Source organism: Magnolia sinica, chromosome 2 (genome assembly GCF_029962835.1).
Source record: "Magnolia sinica isolate HGM2019 chromosome 2, MsV1, whole genome shotgun sequence".
In the NCBI taxonomy this organism is placed as follows: Eukaryota; Viridiplantae; Streptophyta; class Magnoliopsida; order Magnoliales; family Magnoliaceae; genus Magnolia; species Magnolia sinica.
In genome coordinates, this window is record NC_080574.1 from 116,363,272 (window position 1) to 116,379,360 (window position 16,089).

At 38.3% G+C, this 16,089-nt stretch overlaps 1 non-coding gene across 1 annotated transcript; it reads right to left on the reverse strand.

The window, feature by feature from the left end:
- Nucleotides 1-1,616: 1,616 nt before the first annotated feature.
- Nucleotides 1,617-1,723, reverse strand: LOC131238142 (small nucleolar RNA R71). The gene has a single exon (XR_009167554.1). It is a non-coding gene; the product is annotated as a small nucleolar RNA R71 (small nucleolar RNA).
- Between the last annotated feature and the right edge of the window lie 14,366 nt (nucleotides 1,724-16,089).

Genomic DNA, 16,089 nt, shown 5'->3' on the forward strand with positions numbered 1-16,089 from the left:
TTCAGTTTAAATTTCATAATTCTTGATATAGGCATAAGATCTCCCTGATCCCTACAAGTGGATCCTCTGAATCCCTAGTTTCCTTCCTCTGAATTACTTAAGTTTTAGATTAGTGTTCACTCTTATTACTCAAATTACAACTCGAATTAAATTTCATCTCATTCTAGTTTTAGTTCTAGTTAGTTTCAGACAACGTACAGATATCAGTCCCTTGGGATTCGACCTCGGTCTTACCGAGTTTATTACTACATCACAACCCTATACTTGGGGAGGGAACAAGTTTGTGGCGCCGTTGCCGGGGACTGACGGTTGCGATTCTCTGAAATTAATTAGGTTTAGAATTAGTTTAATATTAGAATTTGACTAACTTTAGTTTTAGGTTTTTAATTGATTTCTAGAGCTAACTTGTTTCCATGTTTTGTAGGATCCTGACATAAGTTCCTAAATTGGTAATTCCTTCCTAATTTCTCTACTTTTTCCACTTTTAAAATTAGGGTTTAATTTTTAAAAATTTTCTAATTCTAGTATTTTCCTATTTGTAGGAAATAGTTTATTTTTGGAAATTTTCCTCCTTTGTTTTTAGAAACTAGGTTAATTATTTCCCTTTTTAGGAATTAACTTTCTATTTTTATTTTAACTCTTTTAGAATCTAATTTTATTTCCTAATTTATTTTTAAAATTTTTGTTTAGAAACTAACCTTCCTATTTTTTAGGCCTTGAAGATAGAAATTTCTAATTCGGTAAGCTCCTTCCCTACTTTCTATTTTTCAGTTCTCTTTTAGTAATTTACTTTCTAGTTTAGGACTTTCCTAATTTATTTTAGAAATTTCCACTTTCTTTTAGGAATTCCTTCTTTTAGAAATTAGTTTACTGCTATCTTTCTTTTAAAGGATTGTTCTTCTCTTTTTAAGAATCTAACTTATTTTGTTTTATTTTGCAGGTTTTTAACTTAGGGACTCCAATTTGGTAATTTCTTTCCAACTCTCTCTTTCTTTCTAGATTTTCTTTCCCTTTCTTAGGATTAGGTTTTGAATTTAATTGAGGGTTGTGAGTGTTTCATGCCCAAGTGGGCCCGTGACAACACTCGACGTCTCTTGATTGAAGGAGGATTGGTTGAGGAGTTGACTATCCATCGTAGGACTAGACACCACTCGAAATCCCCTGAGTTAATTGAAGTTATGGCTGAAGACCAACCTCCTCTACTTCCACCCAGGGTGGAGGATACCCAAGATGAGAACGAGGTGCATCAGGCACCCTTGCCTCGTACTTTACTAGATTATCTACAACCGGCGGGAGTGAGTACGCTCTCATGCATGATTTTCCCTGAAAACACAGGACAAATGGACATCAAGCCAGGAGTTATCCAACTCCTTCCCAAATTCCATGGACTTGAATCAGAGAGTCCATATTTACATTTGAAAGAGTTCGATGAGATTATAGCTACATTATGTTTTCCTAATGTATCTGAGGATACAATCAGGCTGAAACTCTTTCCTTTTTCCTTAAAAGAGAAAGCTAAGACATGGTTACATTCACTGCGTCCTAGATCCATTGGCACATGGAACGACATGCAGAGGGAATTCATAAAAAAATTCTTCCCACATCATAAAACGATTACCCTCAGAAAAGCAATCATGAACTTTGCCCAAAAGGAAGATGAAACATTCTTCCAATGTTGGGAAAGGTTCAAAGATTTGGTCAGTTCTTGCCCACAACACGGATTTGAAACGTGGCGCATTACAAATTTCTTCTACGATGGACTGACATCTTCCATGCGCCAAATGGTCGAGATAATGTGTAATGGAGAGTTCATTAATAAAGATGTTGACGAGGTATGGGATTACCTCGATAGTCTTGCTGAAAAAACACAATCATGGGACTATTACCCAAAGTCGAACACCACGTCTAGGCCAACTCAATTAAAGGAGAAAGGTGGATTATATCTCTTGAAAGAAGAGGATGATCTCAAGTGTAAAGTGACTACGCTCATAAGAAAAGTTGAGGCCATGGAAGGAAAGAAGGATAAGGTTAATGAAATTGTTTGCGGCATCTGTGATTGCAACATTCATACAACTGAAAATTATCCTACAATACCCGCCTTTCGAGGAGTGTTGAATGAACAAGCCAATGCCGTAAACAACTATCAAAGACCTTTTACTAGACCTAACTCCAATACGTACAATCCTGGTTGGAAAAATCATCCAAACTTTAGTTGGAGGAATGGACAAACGGCTACCCCTCAAGGTTTCTTCAATCAAAATCCAAATCAAGTGAAACCTCAAGAGGAACCGGTTCAAAATTTCATACAAGAGCTGGCTCAGGCAATGCGGGGAATTATAGATTTTATGCAAAAGATAGATTCTCGTATGACGGTTATAGAAAAGGGAATGCTTCCTGCACAACCTCTCCCCAATCCTAAACCGCAGTACGAAATTAATGATCCCAGCTCTTCAAATCAGATGGGGCACGCTAAATCCATCACCACTCTTAGGAGTGGAAAGATCATTGATAAAACTCTTCCGGTTAGGACTGAAAAGCCTCAAGAATCAGACGAGGACAACAATGATGGATCTAGTGATGCCCCGTAAAAATTAGAACCGGAACTTCTAGGGAAGTCAGTTGCTCCGTTCCCCCAACGGTTGGTTTCACCAAAACCTCTCTCTAACTCTCAGGATATCCTAGAGGTGTTGAAACAAGTGAAAGTCAACATTCCTCTACTTGATGTCGTGAAACAAATTCCTTCATATGCCAAATTTCTGAAAGACTTATGCACGACCAAAAGACGACAAAGTATTCAAAAGAAAATTTTCTTGACTGAGAAAGTGAGTGTCATCCTAAAGCAAGACGTGCCACAGAAATTCAAAGATCCCGGTAGCCCAACCATATCATGTGTAATCGGGAACCATCGAATTGATCACGCACTTCTTGACTTAGGAGCAAGCGTCAATCTGATTCCCTACTCGGTATACAAACAGTTAGGGTTGGGTGAATTAAAACCCACCGTAACCACACTACAACTTGTTGATCACTCTGTTCGTGTACCAAGAGGGATAATTGAGGATGTGTTGGTCCAAGTTGATAGATTTTACTACCCTGTAGATTTTATCATCCTGGACACCGAACCCATCAATAACATAAGCACTCAGATCCCCGTCATTCTTGGCCGCCCATTCCTTGCCACTTCAAATGCAATTATCAATTTCAGGAATGGTGTCATGACTATATCTTTTGGAAATATGACATTGGAGTCAAACATCTTTTTCAATAACGGTAGAAACTTAGAGGAGGATGACGATTTCCACGACATTAACATGATTGACTCTTTCATGGAAGATATGACACCTCTAACCTTATCCTCCGACCATCTAGAGACGTGCCTGGCCCACTCCCACGATTTTGATGATGACATGATTAGGGAGACGTGCGCCTTGCTTGATACTGCACCGGTACTTGAAGTTAACCGGTGGAGGCCACAATTTGAAGAATTGCCACAAACCGATGTAGTGCCTCTACCGTCCAACCTCAAGCCGCCGAAGCTTGACCTAAAACCGTTACCCTCTGATTTAAAATATGCCTATTTAGGTCAAGATGAGACATACCCGGTGGTGATCTCTGCCCACCTAGAGAAAGAACAGAAGAGTATGCTCATATCTACTCTTATTGAGCATAAAAGAGCCCTGGGATAGACGATAGCGGACCTCAAGGGAATCGATCCCTCGATTTGTACTCACCGCATATATCTTGAGGATAATGCAAAAATCGCTCGGCAACCACAACGTAGACTAAATCCAAACATGAAGGAAGTGGTTAAGGCCGAGGTTCTTAAACTATTGGACGTGGGTATCATATACCCTATATCTGATAGTCAATGGGTGAGTCCAACTCAAGTGGTCCCTAAGAAGTCCAGAATCACCATTGTAGCCAATGCTAATAATGAACTCGTGCCAACTAGAGTCACTACTAGTTGGAGAATGTGCATTGACTACAGGAAGTTGAATACCGTCACGGGGAAAGATCACTTTCCTTTACCATTCATTGATCAGATCCTAGAAAGGTTAGCTGGTCATTCCTATTATAGTTTCCTTGACGGGTATTCGAGCTACAACCAGATAGAGATAGCCCCTGAAGACTAGGAAAAGACCACATTTACATGTCCCTACGGCACCTTTGCCTACCGAAGAATGCCATTCGGACTATGTAATGCCCCTGCCACCTTTCAGCGATGTATGCTTAGTATCTTTTCTGATATGGTGGGGCAATATCTAGAGGTCTTCATGAACGATTTCTCTGTTTACGGTCCATCTTTCAGCAAATGCTTGGAAAGTCTTAAATGTGTGCTGAAAAGATGTGAAGAAAAGAACTTGGTACTTAATTGGGAGAAGTGTCATTTCATGGTTCAGAAGGGAATTGTCCTTGGGCATATCATCTCGTCCAAGGGAATTGAGGTAGATAAGGCAAAAATCGATCTTATCTCTAACCTACCTCCACCCAAGAACATCAGAGACGTGCGATCCTTCTTAGGACACGCAGGATTCTACAGGCGATTCATAAAAGACTTTAGTCTCCTCTCTCGTCCTTTATGTAATCTTCTTCAAAAGGATGCTCCGTACGAGTGGACTGAGTAATGCCAGGAAGCTTTCACCAAGCTTAAGGGCACGTTAACCACTGCACCTATCATGCAGCCACCCGACCGACGCTTCTGATTATGCTCTTGGAGCGGTTCTAGGCCAGAGAAAAGATAAGAGACCCTACGTTATCCATTACGCGAGTAGGACTTTAAATCCGGCCCAAGTGAACTACTCAACTACGGAAAAGGAGCTCTTAGTCGTAGTGTTCACCTTGGACAAATTTAGATCCTACCAGATCGGATCCAAGATCATTATCTATACAGATCATGCGGCACTGAAGTATCTTCTTTCTAAGAATGATTCTAAGCCCCGTTTGATACGATGGATCCTTCTACTCCAAGAATTTAATTTGGAAATTAAAGATAAAAAGGGAGTAGAGAACGTAGTGGCCGATCACCTTTCTCGCCTTAATACCTCTGATTCCCTTGAGGCGACCCATATCAATGATATGTTCCCTGATGAACAACTGTTTAAAGTCTCCCATTCTCCTTGGTTCGCTGATATTGCTAATTATCTTGCCACGGGTTCCATACCGACACAGTGGACTGCGCAAGATAAGAAGAAATTCTTCACCGAGGTGCGTAACTTTTTCTGGGATAATCCTTATTTATTTAAATATTACCCAGACCAAATCCTAAAGAGATGTGTACCAGACGATGAGCATTAGAGCGTCATCTCCTTCTGTCATTCACAGGCCTGTGGTAGTCACTTTTCTGCTAAAAAGACCACGGCCAAGATTCTGCAGTGTGGCTTTTACTAGCCCACTATGTTTAGGGACACTCATGAGTTTTGCAAAGCTTGTGAGTGTTGTCAGAAATTGGGAGCATTGTCCCGACGAAATATGATGCCTTTGAATCCCATCCTTATCATTGAAGCATTTGATTGCTGGGGCATCGATTTCATGGGACCATTCCCCCAATCGTTTGGAAATCTGTATATTTTGCTCGCTGTGGATTATGTCACTAAATGGGTCGAAGCGATTCCGTGTCGAACTAATGACCATCGCACGGTCATTAAATTCCTAAAAGAAAACATCCTTTCTCGATTCGGAACGCCTCGAGCCATCATTAGTGATGGGGGCTCATACTTTTGTAATAAACCATTTGAGAGCTTAATGAAGAAATACGGTATCTCTCATAAGGTGAGCACTCCATACCATCCACAGACAAGTAGGCAAGCCGAGATTTCTAATAGGAAAATTAAACACATTTTGAAAAAAACGGTTAACCCTGATCGTAAGGATTGGTCAATCCGATTGACCGATGCCTTATGGGCATACCGTACTGCCTTTAAAACCCCTATTGGAATGTCTCCCTTTAGACTTGTCTATGGGAAAGCTTGTCACTTGCCTGTGGAGCTGGAACATAAAGCGTACTGGGCGATCAAAAATCTTAATTTCAATCTGGACAACGCTGGCTCGCTACGCAAACTTCAATTGAATGAACTTGAGGAAATCCGGAATGATGCGTACGATAATTCGAGAATTTACAAGGACAAGATGAAAGCATTTCATAACCAACACATTTTGCGAAAATCATTCACGCCTGGTCAGAAGGTCCTTTTGTACAATTCTCGATTACATCTCTTTCCGGGTAAGCTTCGATCTCGTTGGACCGGCCCTTACATTGTTGTTACTGTTTTTTCTCATGGGGCCATTGAAATTAGAGATCCCGACAATGGCAAGGAGTTTAAAGTCAATGGACATCGATTGAAACCATTTGTCGAGAAATTTGATTCAGAGGACATGTCCATGCCCCTGATTGCTCCTGTTTACCAGGATTGATCTCCTAGTCTGATGGAGGTATAGGTAGGTTTATCGCTTTCATAGGACTAGGGTACTTGCTTTATTTGTCTGGCTGAAGACGGTAAACTTAGCGCTCCTGGGAGGCAACCCAGCTCTTCATTTCATTTCGTTTTTATCATTAGTTAGTTCAATGTTTGTGGGTAACATTACTGCAAACCCTCAAGAGACTACAACTCGTCCACTAGGGGCAACCTAGGGGTTTAAAGGCTTGTTGCATACGCTAAATGCAATCGAGAGCACCTACGAAAGTGGTATAGGTAGGATTTTATTGTTGTTATTTTTGTGTTGCCTTCTCTCTTATGCTGACCGATGCCCATGCTGCGATCTCTTGGAAAGTGTCTCTCGACTCATCATCCAGGTACTATCTTCCCATCACTTCATATTTACTTTTCGTTGTCCCAAGTGCATTGCATGCTCATATCTTTTACATTGAGGACAATGTAGATTTTAGGTTGGGGGTGGGAGATTAGGTGACCTACTCAGCATTTTCTTGGTCTTGAACAAAAATTGTGAAAATTTTAAAATTTTTCTAGAACTTCTTGTGAATGCGAAGTGATTTTGATGGCCGTCTTGAATTTGGACTTACAAGATACATGATGTTGGTAATTTTTGTCTCTTGGATTTAGTTGTCTAATAAATTTCACAGTTGAGAGTGACTTATCACTCCATGATTAGAAGTTTTAAACATTGACTGAATCATAATTTTACATGTCACATCTCGCTTAGACATTGAGGTTGCAGTTCAATATTGAAGGACTAACTTGGTAATCTCTAAACATGAAAGGAACGAACTTGGAAAATTGAATGGATTGGGCGAACAGTCTTTACCATAGGTCTGCTCCCTATAGGTGAGGATTCGATTCCCCATGGATGATATTTGAGAAAGAGTTGGGTGTACAGTCTTTGCCTTAGGTTTGCTCTCTATAGGTGAGGATTTGATCCCTCTTCTTGGTGTTACTTCTAATGAAAAAGTCAAAAATTAAAAGAATAAAACCATAAAGTGTGAGGCAAGTTCTGGTTATCATAAATTCTCTTATTGGTTACCAATGATATCCTTAAATAGAGAGGTGAATCTTAATGTTGATAAGTCGAGATTAGACTATACATCCATGGAATTCAATGTTTAGAATTATTCTAATTGATGGACTAATATTTTGAAGTTGATTATGAAATTTACCATGTGTTTGAGTCTAGGAGAGAGTAAGGCCCAACATTCATGCAACGTAACAGTCTCGTATCTGAATTATTTTGCAGAAGTCACTCGAGTTCATACGAATTATCCTGGAATTCTCAACTTATTTTCGCATATTTTGCTCGGGACTAGCAAAATGCTGGTTGGGGGTTGTGTTAAGGGTCGAATATTGCATATTAAACCCCGATTACTGCCTGATTTTACGTACACGATAATGCCTAATATTATAAATTAATCGTGTTTTTGTTGCAGGATGTAATAAGGAGCTTTGATTGAAAAAGAGTATTAAAAGTATGGATTTAACGCTCCGAAGCCACCAGAGCAAGGAACAAACTCCAGGGGACCAAGATCGATGAAATTATACGCCAGGGATCCGCGAAAATCGAGAAACTGAAGCTCAAGCGGCCTGAAAGTCAGCCAGAATGCAAGATCACTAGGTTTCCATCATCTGTTCGACTCAAAACTTCATACATGGCCTGAGGGCCATAAATTAACCGTACACGTAAAATTTCATCCATTGGATCGCTGTGGAAGTGGCCCAACGGACAGATCAGCCCACAATTTATTGATCTGGGACCCACCTGATCTCTGGATACACCTCATCTTCAGTCTCAACGCCTTAAATCATGTGAAGAACCAGATGGACGGAGCGGATTTATTACATGCATCAAGGTGGGACCCATTTTTTGTGAGAGAGAGTACGCACTGGATGTGCACTCGCGCCTAATACGCAGTTTTGACTGCGTTTGACCCGCACCCACTCGATTTCATAAACAGAAAAGGAAACAATCTCTGTTTTTCTTTCACGCGCAGCCGACCACGGAAAGCGGCAGTGGGCCACCATCATCATGGAGTTAGATAATCCACACCGTTCATTCACTCCAGACTATAAGCTTGACCATCGGCTCGTTGACGGACTTCCAGATGACAGCGGCGACTAGTTTTTTTACTGTCCAAACGGCAGACAGACGGTGACAAGATAGATCTTGCGGTCCACACCGAAATCGAGCCAATCTTGTCACTCCCGAACGGTTTCTCATTGTACATCCAATGGACGGAGTAAATCTCCTCACTGACGCTGACCATGGGCCCCACCAGTAGCTCAGCGCAGGTCCTGCGCCGGCAGAGAGTCCAAGCAGTGCCCGGACGCTGCCGCTTTCCGTGGCCCCTTATGTGATGTCAATCACGACCGGATCAATGATCCAGACCATTCAAATGATAGAGTAGGGGATCTTAAACCCCACTAAGAAGTCCGATTCTGATTTTGGACGATCAGTAGTCCAAAATCTCAAGCCAAACGCAAGTGCTTTTCTGCGTTTCGTCTGCTGCGCACGTTGACGCGCATGCTTATGGACTGCGTATATCGCAGCAGTTGTTCCAGACCCCTGGCAGGTATAAAATACAAGAGAAAGGAGAGATGGAGGGGATTCAAGCAGGAGGTTTGGGACCGAAGGAAAAGGAGATCTTGGCTATTGGAACGTGAAGACAGGGAGGAGAGAGAAGTTTTTCTTTACTTTAAATTCCTTGCTGTGGTTTTCTTCCTCTTCTCTCTTTTATTTATTTGTTTATTTTAGCCCATTCATGTGTGGCTAAACCCCTTAGCTAGGGCTAAAAGGTGAAGCCTGTAGCGAGATGGGAGATACTATTTCAAGCTTTTAACTTAAATTCGTGAACTGAATTTGATTTATGTTGATTATAAAAGGAATGTTTTTCTTAGTCTTTAATGGTCCGTTGTGACTGAAATTACAATGGGTTTGCAATGGCTTTGAATATTTCTTTTTTCCCTTTTGATGTTTATGATGTCAGGAAGCCCTGTTGTTCACCATCGTCTCCTAGGCATGGTTGGATGATGGTACCATTCCTAACTTTCATACACTGTTGATTGGTTGGTAATTAGTTTAATCCTGTTGTTTGTTTTGTCTCCTGGGCATGGTTAGATGATGGAATCCATTCTAATTCATATACCTTTCATCTCTTGAAAACCAGATCCAGTAAATTCAGTTTAAATTTCATAATTCTTGATGCAGGCATAAGATCTCCCTGATCCCTACAAGTGGATCCTCTGAATCCCTAGTTTCCTTCCTCTGAATTACTTAAGTTTTAGATTAGTGTTCACTCTTATTACTCAAATTACAACTCGAATTAAATTTCATCTCATTCTAGTTTTAGTTCTAGTTAGTTTCAGACAACGTACAGATATCAGTCCCTTGGGATTCGACCTCGGTCTTACCGAGTTTATTACTACATCAAAACCCTATACTTGGGGAGTGAACATCTACCCACCTAGAAAGAAAAAAAAAAAGGCAAAGTTCAACTGATACTCTACTATTAAAAAGCAATTAATACGAAAAATCTACATCTATCTAGAAATCATTTCTATGAGAATTTAATCCACAACAAAAAAATATATAGTTGAAATATGTTTTCAGTTGTCTAAACTAAAAAATAATTGTGGAATGCACAAACTCAATAGGGAAATATCATGAATAGCTTCATAATTGGCTAGGGAAAAATATAAGAAATCTGTATAGAAAAAATAAAACAATGAACCATTTTAATGTCTTAAAAATATCAAATAGAATAAAAAGTTAACTACACAATTTTGAGTAACTAATGAAGCACATGATTTATATGCATATATAACATCTCAAGTTTGTAATTGGAGATAGATATTAGTGCACTAATTTGTCCATTCTTTTGCCGACTATTTTCTCACTTTCTTTGTGATTTTCAATTCCACTACTTTTAGTGCATTTTTTCTTTGTCACTATACTTTTTCTTTTTCTTTTTTCAAATTTTCGAATTATATCTGATGAGTATAAAGTTGTGAGAGGACTATCAAGATTAATGTAAGCTTTTAATTTATAATTCCGAGCTACGTGAGTGGGGTAAGCAATCCACTTCAAATAATGTATTTTTTTTAATAAATGTCAACCGTTGATGTTAGACTAACGCCGACAGCTATAACCTTTAGCAATGGTCATTGGTTCTCAATGTCAGAATTTCTAACGGTTAAACGTCGTTGGAAAATGAGCAACGCCGACACCCCCTTTCCCAACGGTCCTTCCGATGGCTAAAAGTCGTCAAGGAAAGCTAATGCCGATGGTTTTTTTAGCTTTCAGCGTTGCCCTATTTTATTTATTAGTTGAGTAATATTTTATACATTCCCTTGTGTCTTTTAGAACCTCAAAATTAAGGTAATAATTGGTAGAGGGTGTGAACTGCGTGGCTTGTACTACTTTGACCCTATGATCATTAGAGCTGCTCTCAAGGCAATATTAACACCACTTGACACTGCTAGCTAGGTCATCCATCTTTGGAGTCCTTAAAATTTAGTTTTATCTTCGTCGTCTATTTCCTTAATAAAGTGTAAAGCTTGTTAATTAGCTAAATATCATTGACCTGTGTTTTTACTTATGATAAATAATCGAAGATTCACCCCTTATGCTTTGGTACTTTTGAATATATGAGGATCGGTTCAAATTTCTAGAATTAATAATCTTTAGTATTTTATTATGTTTATCGATGATTATTCACACACAACTTAGATATTTTTTATGAGAGATCTATCTAAAATTTCTATAATGTTTAAATTATTTTCTTTTACCTGAACACTCTGAAGTGGGATAAGTTCACAGTCAATTTCAATACAACATTTACACATTCTATTCTAATAATGCCTCAAGTACCTTTTCACATTTTTCTAGGAATATCTGTTAATGAACAATATCATTCTTTAGACTTTCTACCAATATACACCACAAGAAAACAGAGTGGCAAAGAGAAAAAATCAACATTTGTTAAGGGTCATTCCTTACCCATATGAATGTTCTAAGGTGTTTTTTAGAATTTTGTGATCTTTACCGCATGTCATTTGATTAATTGGACGCCATCAATGATGCTTAGGGGTAAAAGTCCATTTTCGATCTTATTCCCTAACTTGTTGTGCTTTTCATCACCTGGTTCAGTATTTGGATGCACCACCTTTGTAAACAAACGTGAACCAAGATCATATAAACTTAACATACAGGCAGGCAAATGTGTTTTTCATAAATATTCATGTACCCAGAAAGAATATAAGTGTTAATCATTAGGGGTGTCAATGGGACGGACTCAAGCCCAAGCCCCAAAAAATCAAAATTTTGAATAGGTCCACCCGAAACAGTTCAAAATCCAAGCCGAGAACAACCCAGGATTGGCCCCTTGATAACCATATTAATCATGTCAATAAATGAGTTGTTGGTGGTGCTTATATGACTTTTTATAAAGAAACTCTTTTTTAATCTTCTTATTCATGTGAGGGGGAGGCCATGTCAATTCTTATGCCTTACTAAATAGTTCATCTGCCTTTTATGGCTAATCTACCTGTCATATAGTACTCTTCTAGACCAGCAATACATATCTATAGTGATTAATCTAGAGGCCTCCAGTTTTAACTCTACACTATCACATCTGCCTAAGTGTCCTACTCTCACTCAATCAGATGTTGACATTCCCTAAGATTTTCATATACTACACTTTATTTTGATTTTTTTAGGGGTCTGTTTGGATACCATCAAATAAGTTATTTTTTTTATTACAACAATAGATAAGTAACTTATTCGAGATAACTAAGCTTAGTTTATAATCAATTATATGAGACTTTTTCACTTAAAGTTACTTAATAACTTCAGTTTAATATGTAAAAATCAAGATAAACTACTTGAGGCATAAGTAACTTATCTTAAATAACTTAAGATCTAAACACCCCATTAGCATTGGTTAAGCTCCTCCTTTCGTTCCCATGCTATATCCCTATCAAGAATGATGGTCCATACATCTTACCATAATGTACCAGCTCATCCTGGTTAGCAAAAAGTCATAGAAAAATATATGGTTTTTATGAAGTAGACTTAAAACTTAAATATTAACCATATTAGCACCTAAAAAGTGAGTGGTCAGTTGTTAAGTATATGCCTATCAAATACTTTTCAGATGGATCGGTATTAACCGTCCATTAGGTCTAGCATAAAAAAATTTGGTTCCCATTACAAAATTCATAGTGATAATAAGATCTAATCCATTGCAAATTCACACATGCCTATATGAGTTGTTGTTGGTGCTTTTATGAATTTTTTTTAAAATAAACTCTCTTTTAATCTTCTCCTTCGTGTGAGGGAGAGGCTATGTCAATTCTTATGCTTTACTAAATAGTCTATCTGCTTTTGTGGCCAAGCAACTTGTTAGAGTACTCTTGTGGACCAGCAATACATATCTCTAGTGATTAATCTAGAGACCTTCAGTTTTAACTCTACATTGTCACATCTGCCTAAGTGTCATACTCTCACTCATTCAGATGTTGACATTCCCTGAGATTGTCATATGCTACACTTTATTTTGATTTTTTTTCTTAGGGTTTGTCTGAATATCACCAAATAAGTTACTTCTTCTATTACAGCAGTAGAAAAGTAACTTATTCGAGATAACTAAGCTTAGTTTATAATCGATTCTAAGTAACTTTTTTAATTAAAGTTACTTAACAACTTCAGCTTAATAAGCAGAAATCAAGATAAGCTACTTGAGGCATAAGTAGCTCATCTTAAGTAACTTAAGATCCAAACAACCCCTTAGCATCGGTTAAGCCCCTCCTTTCATTCCCATGATATCTCCCTATCAAGTATGATGGTCCCTACATCTTACCATGATGTACTGGATCATTCTGGTTGGCAAAAATCAATAGAAAAATAAATGGTTGTTATGAATTAGACTTAAAACTTGAGTATTAACCATGTTAGCACCTAAAAAGTGAATGGTCAGCTCTCATAGCTCTCATGGGTATACCCATCAAATACATTTTAGATGAATCGGTATTGATTGTCCATCAGGTCTAGCATAATTTTTTTAGGTTCCCATTGCAAATTTCACTATGATAACAAGATCCAATACATTGCAAATCACACCTGACTAAATGGGCTCTTGTTGGTGCTTCTATGACTTTTTCTGAAGAAACTATCTTTTAATCTTCTCCTTCATGTGATGGGGAAGCCATGTCAATTCCTATGATGTACTAAATAGTTCATTTGCCTTTTGTAGCCAATTAATATGTCAGATAGTACTCTTCTGGACCAGCAATACATATCTCCAATGATTAATCTAAATGCCTCTAGTTTTAACTCTACACTGTCACATCTATGTAAGTGTCCTACTCTCACTCATTCAAATGTTGACATTCCCTGAGATTTTCATAAACTATACTTTATTTTGATTTTTTTTTCTTAGGGTCCGTTTGGATACCACCAAATAAGTTACTTTTTTTATTACAATAGTAAATAAGTAACTTATTCGAAGTAACTAAGTTTAGTTTATAATTAATTATAAGTAACTTTTTTACTTAAAGTTACTTAATAACTTCAGGTTCTGGTCCTTGCCTCAGTGGCAGACTTTGAGGAGTTTCAACACAAGGTCTTGGGTTCAAAACCCATAGGTGGTGAAATTCCACTACGGCATGCGTGGGTGTATGTCGGGAGCGTGTGTTAAAAAAAAAAAAAAAAAAAAAAAATCATGGATATACCCATCAAATACATTTTGGATGGATCGGTATTGACTGTCCATCAAGTCCAGCATAATTTTTTTCAATTTCCATTGCAAAATTCACAGTGATAACAAGAGTCAATATATTGCAAAATCACATCTAACTAAATGAGTTGTTGATGGTGCTTTTATGACTTTTTCTAAAGAAACTCTCTTTTAATCTTCTCCTTCATGTGAGTGGGAGGCCATGTCAATTCTTATGCCTTACCAAATAGTGCACCTGCCTTTTGTAGCCAATCAACTTGTCAAAGAGTACTCTTGTGAACCAACAATACATGTCTCTAGTGATTAATTTAGAAGCCTCCAATTTCAACTCTACAATGTCACATCTGCTTAAGTGTACTACTCGCATTCATTTAGATGTTGACATTCCCTGAGATTTTCATATGTCATGCTTTATTTTGAATTTTTTTTCTTAGAGTCCATTTGAATACCACCAAATAAGTTACTTTTTCTACTACAATGGTGAATAGGTAACTTATTAAAAATAACTAAATTTAGTTTATAATTAATTATATGTAACCCTTTTACTTAAAATTACTTAATAACTTCAATTTAATAGGTAGAAGTCAAGATAACGTAACAAGGCATAAGTAGCTTATCTAAAATAACTTGAGATCCAACCACTCCCTTAGCATCAGTAAAGTTTACATGCCATGTCCTTATCAAGATTGATGGTCCTTACATATTATCATAACGTACTAGGCTCAATTTGCTTGGCAAAAAGTCATAGAAAAATACGCAGTTGTCGTGAAGTAGGCTTAAAACTTTCGTATGAACTACCTCAGCACCTAAAAAGTGAATGACTCGGTATTGACCGTCCATTAGGTCCAGCATAATTTTTTTTGGTTCCCATTGCAAAATTAACGGTGATAATAAGATCCAATACATCTATAACCGGTCTTCTTTTTAATAGCCTTTCATTTTCCAACCATCGGTGGGATTCATTAGGATTACCTGATAAAAGTATTCATAAGTAACCCATGATTGGGCCCAGTAATTAGATGGTTCAGATTGTTGATTAGAGTTACTTTTACGCATATGATCTTAATCGTTCATTTTAAAGGCTATTGTTCAAATGGTTATAATGGGTGGACCATTGTGATTTTTAAGTGGTATCCCATGGAAGGCGTAATAGACCTATTGATGGTCCTGATCAGTCCAATGGGCTGCTGAAGTATACCAAAGCATCTAGGAGCAGCGTAACTTGTAGCAGTAGAAGAGCATCGGATCACTTCAAGTTGACAGTAGTATTAAGTGCAAATTGCAATACGCATTAGTTAGGTGACCTTCTCATAATCAAATAATATTTAATTCGGACGATTGACTATCTCTCATTTCAACCGTCCAATGAATGTCCATAAATTGATACGTTAGGAAATCCAATCAGTGTAATTTTTTCTTTTTCTATCCATCTAAATTGAGGCCCACAATTTGGACGGTTTAATTTGAGTTATGCTTAGGTCTGCTTATGGAACACGGTACTCTTCCATAGAATCAAAGCTAAGCCCACGCGCGCGTTCATAAGGCATACCATTTGCACGCCACACGTGCCAGCACAGCAGTCAGGTGCAACATCCAAACCATCCATCAGGTGAGCCCAAACGCCTACATATTGTGGACAACAAATAAATCTAGCCCACAGAATCGGATGACCACTAGATTAGGAGTTTTGAGTGGGTTGGAAAACTTTGGTTAAGCATTTATCAGCTGTACATTTTATTCGTAAACTTAGCATACTTGAATGGTGGACCCAGCTGAGTCTTGGGCCACGGCATCGACACGGTGGTAGGCCACTCATGGATGGAGAGGATCTCATACCAATGTGCCATGCTGGCACGTGTGGCGAGTACACGAGCTGACAAGGAATGGGTCCACTTGAGCTATGGATCTGC